We start from the raw sequence: 8,811 nt of genomic DNA on the forward strand, positions 1-8,811 counted from the left end.
TCTCTCTCTCTCTCTCTCTCTCTCAAAAAATAAATAAAACATTAAAAAATAAAAGGGTCAGATGCTTAACCGATTGAGTCACCCAGGCGCAATCTAGTTGATCTCATTTTAAGAATCATTTATGATACCTATTTTTCAAAGAAATCCTTATAAACAAGAAAATCATAAAACTATACCCCTATATTCATTTTTGATAAATGTTATAATTGTACTTTTACAGAAGTTGTAGTGCGAAGGGTTCAAAAGTTTTTTTAAATACATGGGTAACAGGGCACCTGGGTGGTTCAGTCCGCTAAGCGTCTGCCTCTTGATTTCCGCTCAGGTCATGGTCTCACAGTCATGAGATGGGGCCCCGCGTTGGGCTCTGTGCTGGGAGCAGAGCCTGCTTAGAATTCTCTGTCTCTCCCTCTTCCCATTGCCCCTCCCCGACTTGCACTCTCAAAACAAAACAAAAAATATATGGTAATTTGTTTCCCTCATACCCATATATTGAAAAAATTACTATTTTCCTCATGTATCTGCAATGTCAGCTCTAGAAAAAACCAGTCACGTGTCTATGCAAATGTAGACACGTTTCTGTGCTCTGTATTCTGCTGCACTGGTCCATCTATACTTTTGCCCCCCAAAATCATGCTATCTTGATTGTTTTAGCCCTAGAATGATTTTAATATCTGGAAGTCAAGTTCTTCCATATGGTTCTTCTTCTGGAGTGTGTTGTCTAGGTCCTTTGCTCTTGCATATTTATTTTGGAATCAGCTTGCCAAGTTTCCCCAAAGGCCCAGGGGAATTTTATTTGGAATTATATTGAATTCGTGAAGTCATGTGTCTTCAAGGGTGTGTGCATATGTACTTGACCATAGTTTGCAGCCAAAGAGATCATTTGTACAGAACTATACTGCATTAGACCATTGTGGCATATAAGAGGCAGGGAGTTGGTTTGGTATGAAGGTACATGAAACCAGCGGGTCTTTCCTGGCTCCAGTATATCACTATATGATAATGATAAGGAAGGAGATCTTATGCTCCAATTACTGTGAACAGAGTTTTCACTTATAAAGAGCTGTGCCCTAAGTCAGAAGATCTCAGGAATTGTAATTGCTATTATATAAGTACATCATTATAAACAGGTGAAGAACGTACTTCCGGGCATGCCTTGCATGAACACTGCAGCTAGACTCGGAAGCGAATGCTAAATAATACAGCAGTCAAAAAAGCCTTTTATGTCTATCCATGACTCCCCACCTATAAAGAGGTTGCAAGAATTTTTCATCAAGGACTATTGGTTCAGTTCAGATGAGAGTGTGGGATTATGCAATACAGCTGCAGGATGAGCCCCCCCAAATCACAACAGTGTAGATTATGCTACACTTAGATCATATTAATATTCATAATCTTTGTTTCGCAGCTCAATGAGAACTAAATTAGAAAGCCACGTGAGACTTAAGATATGAGACATGTGACACTTGTCGAGTCATTTTCCCCACCACTGATGCCTGAGCACAACCTCATTTATCCCGCTCAGTGAAGCTCAAGGCAGCCCTGTGCTCCGGCTTTGGCCTTAGAAGTCCCGTATGTTCATGTGTATCCCATGACTTCTAAAGATAAAGTGCTGTTTCACTGGCATTACTCACTGTGTCAGAGTCTTTCTGGTAAATTCTTCAGAACCTCACCTTGCGGGAAAAGACATCAGTTTGCCACTTCCTAAGAAATGTGCTGTTCATAATGTTGTGTTGTAATTTGATTCTGGTGAGGCACTGATTGAAGATGATAATGGACCAGGTTCAGTGACAATCCACAGAGGCTGACCCTTAAGAGATGCTCCAGAAGTTAAGGCTTGTTTTCATTTGGCCCTAGTTTCCATGCAGTTGACCAGTAATCCCTGACTCCAAGTCACCTCTTTTCAAGTTGTCTAGGTGTTTAATCCAAAAGTACAAAACCGTTTTTAGTTTCTACTTGCTTGGGGGCATGGAGAGGCCAGGCGAGATCCTTGCTCTTAAGAAACTTAAAATCTAATAGATGAAACGTGAAAGGAAGCCTGATTTCCATAGGAGTGTTCAGGAAAGTTCACTGAATCAACCAGAGATAGTGCTGGGGGTTGAAGAACAATCACAGTGAAAAGAAACAACACTGATGGTTATTTGAGCATCCATTTGAGATGGACCAGTGATCTTCAAACTTTTTTGCATGCTTCCTCCTAAAAGAATTTTTTTAACGCTATGTATTTCCTCCTGTTTCTATGGCCAGTGTGGGAATATCCAAAGAACTTGCCACTGAGGTTGGCTACCCAAGCACAGTTTGCAGTGCTAATTAACGAAACCTTCAGATGGGAAAGAAAACCACAATTGGCTTATGAGAGCACTAGGAAATTCAGCTTTGTTTATTTAAACTCTGAGGTAATTAAACACTAGTTAGTAGTTATGAAGTGCCCGCCATGTGGCAGGCCTCATCATAAACATTTTATATCGTTTATCTCACTTAGTCTTCACCCTATGAAACATCAGGTGGTAGAATTATCTTTTTTGTGTGTAGAGAACTGAGGTGAGGCTTACGTAGAAAGAAGCAAACATGGAACTTAGAGCAAACATTTGTTTCCAGAGTGCGTGTTCACACCCCCTCTGCTCTCCTCATACTGTCAAAGGCAAAGACTTGTCTCTTCCCAATGTGGTCATCAAGACATCTTTTGGCTGGAAGCTTAGACGCTTCCTTGAGTCTCTGTTGTCCTCAGAGCTTACATACCTCAGGTGGGCAGGCTGTCCAGCTGTCTGGGTGGGGCCATGTCCACTTGTGGTTAGGATGTACCTGGATCCCTCGATAAGCCGCGGTTATGCAAGCATGGCAGGTGTTTCCTTATGGGGCCGGGTTGGTGGGAACGGGGGAAGCCTCATCTCAGTTCCGGGAACCCCAATGGGCATAGTGATGTTGTAAAATTGTCAGAATGTCCCCTTGACTGAACTGTTCCTAAACTTGCCTGTAGAATCTGTCCTTGGTTAGCTTCCGTTCCCTTCAGGACTTCAGGCATCATGCAGAGGTAAATCTGACCTGGAAGAGAAAAGGAAAAAAAAAAAAAAAAAAAAAGAAGGGAAAGAAAAGAAAATAGGAGAAATGGTGGCTCTGTCAGTTTTCAAAATGCATATACTGAGGCAGAATCAAATTCTTCCTGAGGCAAAATCTGCATAGTCACAGCTGTCACTGGGGGAAAAAATGCAAGTTTAGAGAACTGAACTCTTATCCTTATGTTTTGATTACCATTGCTTTTGGCCCACATTCTCTGATGAGATGCTAATAAATGTTTTCCATCATGTGCAAGAAAGGTTTTATACAAATTCCATTTCCCAGAACTCTGAATGAAATGGAAACCCCCTTTTTCTGGTTGTGGAAAAAAACCAAACCAAAACAAACCAAAAACATCCCAGCTCAGTGTCGAGGACCTTCTGGTTTTGCTAGGTGGCGCCGTAGGCCCACAGATGGCCTTCCCCGGCTGGCCCGGTGACCAGCTTCGGTGGGATGATAGGAAAGAGGAGGAAGAAGCCTTCAGCTTTTGCACTTCTCGGAATTAGGCAGGATCATCAGATCAACTGTCTAGAGGTGAGATTCGTTTGCAAAGGCTCTGGCCTCTGTCATTTTAGGAACTGTTTATTTTCCCCCTTCCCCTCCCTGGTTGGTCACAGCTGGCAGTGAGGGGGCATCTAGACCCTAGGTTTGGGCTATTTCTTTTTTTTTTTTTTTTTTTTTTAATTTTTTTTTTTTCAACGTTTATTTATTTTTGGGACAGAGAGAGACAGAGCATGAACGGGGGAGGGGCAGAGAGAGAGGGAGACACAGAATCGGAAACAGGCTCCAGGCTCTGAGCCATCAGCCCAGAGCCTGACGCGGGGCTCAAACTCACGGACCGCGAGATCGTGACCTGGCTGAAGTCGGACGTTTAACCGACTGCGCCACCCAGGCGCCAGTTTGGGCTATTTCTTGAGGAAAATTCTGGGCCATCTTAAACTTTATCCCAAATACTGTGTTTCTCTTTGGGCCTCCCAAAAGTTGTTCTAGATCTCGGGGAAGAAGAAGCAAGCTCATGTGAGGAATGAAAAGAAGGACAGTAATTTAGAGATTGGCACCAGCTCCCTCCCTATCCTAAGCAAGGTCAGCATGTGAGGAAACCCCCACCCTTGTCCTCTGCCGAGAGCCCCAGTGTTTCCCAACTTCCATGGGACTGGCACGACCTTTCCCTCTCCTGTCCCTGCAGCTCTCAGAGCCAGGCCATTGCAGAGGATTGGAAGGTCCTGCGTTGGGCGGTGGGGGGACGTGGTGGAGCATGGGCCCGAGAAGCCTTGTATGGACTGGAGGATGGCCAGGTACCTTTTGGCTGCAAAGAGAATCCCCTCTCTCATCCTACCAGAGACCCCAAACTCCCAGCTTACTGACTCCTTTGCCTGAAGGCCTAGAGACTCTTCTTAAAACCCCAATGTGAGGGAAAGGTTTTAATTGGAAAAATTGGAGGAGGAATCTACTACAAAATGGCACGACTCAGAGAGCCCTCCAGGGAGGAGCCAGTCGTGAGTGGGGTGGGGTGGCTGGGCTGCACGTAGACAAGAGGAGAGAGCTGGAATGGAGACAAACTTGACTTTCTTGGAGTCTTGCTGGGGCCACCGCTTCCTCTCCACCTGTGCTGTCTGGAACACGGGAGTCAGATACAGATCTGTGATTGCCCAGGCTGTGTGCGCCAAGGTTTCCAGGACAACCCAGGTTTCAAATACTGTCCCAGTATCTATCATAAGCACACACATGCTGGTCTGCTCCTGTGTCCTGATTTGGGTTCAGACATTCCTGCTCCACACTCCCTGCCCTGAAATCTGCTTCATGCTCAGGGTCATCCAACAGTGGTCACAGGTCCTTTTTGGGGACACAAGGCTGAAGAGGGGCCTCAGCCAAATGAAAGATTATCTGCATGCGTTCCAGGAAAGAAGCCTCATCGACCGTCAAATGTGCACAAGGACCTGGGACGCAGTAGGGGCGCTGCTAACAGCAAACCTCTTTCAGAAAACAGAAGGGAGAAAATACTTTATAAAAGCAATAACATACAAAGTAAAAATAGAAACAAAAATAAAGTGTGAAAAAAATTATATATCTTAAAACTATATATATACATATATATATATATATATATATATATATATATATATATATGTATTCACAAGAAGGTAAGGAGAACCATAAAAACCCAAAACTAGAGGAAGAGAAACTGACAATAAAAATGCACATCTATGGGGCCCCCCAGGTGGCTCAGTTGGTTAAGCGACCGACTTCGGCTCAGGTTATGATCTCAGGTTCGTGAGTTCAAGCCCCCCATCTGGCTCTGCACTGACAGTACGGGGCTTGTTTGGGATTCTCTTTCCCTCTCTCTCTGCCCCTCCGCTGCTCACTTTCTCTCTCTCTCAGAATAGATAAACTTAAAAAAAAAAAAAGGAACATCTATGGGTTTATATGACTACAGTGTACATTTTCCTTGTTCTAAAACTGACCTGAAGACACTGATTCGAGCAATTATAGGAAGTCTTAGGATGCCGTGTCTGTCTTGATACCTTTCTCTATTTTGACCTTGAAGAATCTATCAGCCCTTGGACATTTCTCGGTCTGAGCAGTGACTGCTCTTTTGGCCGTACACATCGTTAGACAGGCACTCATAAGTGCCATGAGTCATATTTTCAGTTTTTAATTAAATCACGGTCTAGCTAGGGTTTGATTTATTTAGACCTGAATTAATTTATACCCTTGTCCATATAAATTTGCATAGTTTATTTAACAAGCTTATGATTGTATAGATTGTAAAACCCTTTAGATAATAACAATAGAGGTTGTAAAAATCAGTCTCTTATCAAGCAATGAGTGGTAGAATACAGTGTCTAAGGGTGGTGTTAACTTTATTCCTGAAACTAGCATTATAAAGGAAATCTGTCGTATTGCTAAATAAAGACACTTATGAGATCATTTAAAGATATTTCATCCCATATGTTTTCACTCAGTTTTAGTGATACGGCAAAGCCTCACTAACAGCTAGTGCTGCTGATTTTTTTTCCTTTCCCAGAATGGTTACAGACGGTCGTAAATCCATACAGTAAGCATCTAGCAAAACGCTCATCTGCCTCAATCAAATATAATAAACATTTTTTTAAACTGCAGGAGTGTGAGTCATACAGATGTCACTTTCCTAGAATTCTGGGGAAAAAAAAAAAAACCACGCAACTGATTAATGTTCCCAAGAAAGGGTCACAGCTCACAGGAAATCAATGGGAAGGTGACCGGAAGAAAGGTTGGGAGGCCAGCGAGCACGGTCTAGGGACTGTTGGTGAGATCCCCATTCCCACAGCAGCCAGAAGCTGGCAGTGGCCTTCCCAAGGAGGGGCAGTCGTGCTGGTGCAAGATGCGGGGTGGGGAGGGAGAGGGGCTGACAAGGAAGGGTCTGGGTGGGGCTCAGGGAAGGAGACTGAGGGAACCGGGGTGAGACCCTCCCCCCCCAAGGCTGATCCAGTCTGAGCCCTGCTATCAAGTTCCTTTGTGTGGGTTCAGGTTTTTGTAGAACTTCTGGGCGTTAAACATGATGGAGTGGGCACAACTGGCAATTCGGCCCTCATGACTCAGTTGAAGATGTGGCCTGTGACAGGTCCTCATATACGTAACCCTCAGAAGGGAAAATTAGTCACATCCATCATCTACCAAAGGCAGGATGAAATTTGCTTTGTGGGAGGAGAGCAGCGTGCTCCCAGATCGGGGCCAGGCTGGGGTGGAGCTGTGTGCCTTCCTGCGGTCAGTGACCCAGGGGCTGGGAGAGGGGTGGGAGGAACCCGAGACCACACCTGCGTGGAGGTGCGCAGGCTGCTTTCTCCTGTTCTAGTTCTTTCTTTACACAGGGTTATAGCCCCCACAAGGTCCAACACGGGGTAATTTTTCCTAATGCGTGGTTTGATGGGGGGCGGGGGTGAAGCATTTGCAAAGGTCTAAAAATCAAATTGAATTTCATTACATGCTTAAATGAACTTATTTGTCAGAAACGAATCGGCATTCTTCCGGGAACTCTAGAAAGGGTGGGTGTCACACTTCTAGCAATTCCTGAAAATCCTCATGTATTATTAATATTCCTGGAGGGAGGGGCTGTGAGGGCCTTTGTTTGTTTGCAACACGGGAAGCTTGCTGTGTTTGTCTCCAGGAAGTATGCTAATCAATCTTTCTTTCTTTCTTTCTTTCTTTCTTTCTTTCTTTCTTTCTTTCCTTCCTTCTTTCTTTCTAAGTCATTTTGATGTGCCTGATTGCACTTCTGATGGGGGTTGAGGTGGGGAGGAGATGACTGTTATATAATCCGATAAAATGCCAGCTATTGCAAATCCCTAAAGGTTGGAGAAATTTGGGCTCACCCCAAGGAATTGGGAAGCATTAGCAGAATCCTCTCCCTGCTCTGTGCCTGGCAAGGGTACGGATGACCCTGTTGCGGATGCAATGAGAAGAAAAGTCAGCTTTCAGTGAGAGTCTAAGTACCATCTGCCAATCCATCAGCAAACACTGGAAAGTACCATTTGCATGTGATACTGTTTTTGTGAAAAGGATGGGCTTATTGAATGGAAACAGGAAGGCAAGAAACCTGAGTACCATTTACAACATATCATGGGAGTTCAGGCTTGTGCTATAAACCCAGGTCTACCACTAAGGAGCTGTTTGACTATGAACCAATCGTGTTATTCCTCAGTCTCAGTTCCCAGGAGGGCTTTTTAATCAGCACGAGCTTCCCTGTTCTGATCTTCTGAGTCTTCTAAGTTTCTTTCATTGTATCTTGGATGTGTCCTAACAAGGAAAAGGAAGACAAGTAATTGCTTTTTTCTAAATTCCCCACTATCATTTATAAGGTATATACAAATCTTTTTGGACAGGAAAGTTATGGTAACACACCATACCCCTTCTGTTATAATCTGCATTTCTAATGATAAGAACTTGGTCTTGACTTTTTTGAGTGCACGCAAGAAATAAAACCATCCTTGGCCCTTGCAAGTGCATATTAAAGAGCTTACATCATCATTGTAGTGGGTTTCCAGTAATCTAACAGAAAAGACCAAAAAAAAAAAAAATGACTCTAATACACACTTAACTTAGATCTAAGAGAAGCTGTAAGAGGACAAATAAGGGTAAAGATGGTAAAGCAGGGATGGAGTTAGGCAGGGAAACCTGACAGGTGCCAGGCCAGCCCTGAGCCGTGAGGGTGTGCTGGGCATCGGCTCAGACCTCTCCTGCTGAATCTCCGCTATGGCCTTTTCTGTTCTCACCTGGGTATGGAAGGCAAGAAGGAATGACCTTTCCTGGCTTGGTTATTGTTTGTGCACACATGCTCCTTGGCAGATCCAGCTGCCGGCATCTCTGCACTGGTTGGAGGGAGACACCCTCTGTTTTGTCCTTTTGGATCTCAACCTGTCTCACCTTTCCTGAAGTTACTGAGCAATACCTGGAATGATTCTTCACCCAGGGATTCTGTAAAGTCTCACAACCTTTCAGGGCATCAGAGGGCATGATAAAATCAGGAATCTTGCTCTCTTGAACCACCCTAGGTACAAATGTCCACCACCTACGCCTGTGTACATGTATGTGTGTATGTGTGCATGCCTGTGTATATTGGGAGATGAAGGGAGATCCGTGAAGGTTCCAGAAGGGAGCTTCCTGGGTCTCGAGAGGGTGTCTCTGAGGGTTATCTTATGCATCAGTTTGGAGGGTGTTTTTGGATGAGATTGGCATTTAAATTTGTGAACTTTGAGTAAGCAGATTGCTCTGCATAAAGTGGGT

Source organism: Felis catus, chromosome A1 (assembly GCF_018350175.1).
Source record: "Felis catus isolate Fca126 chromosome A1, F.catus_Fca126_mat1.0, whole genome shotgun sequence".
NCBI classification, from domain to species: domain Eukaryota; kingdom Metazoa; phylum Chordata; class Mammalia; order Carnivora; family Felidae; genus Felis; species Felis catus.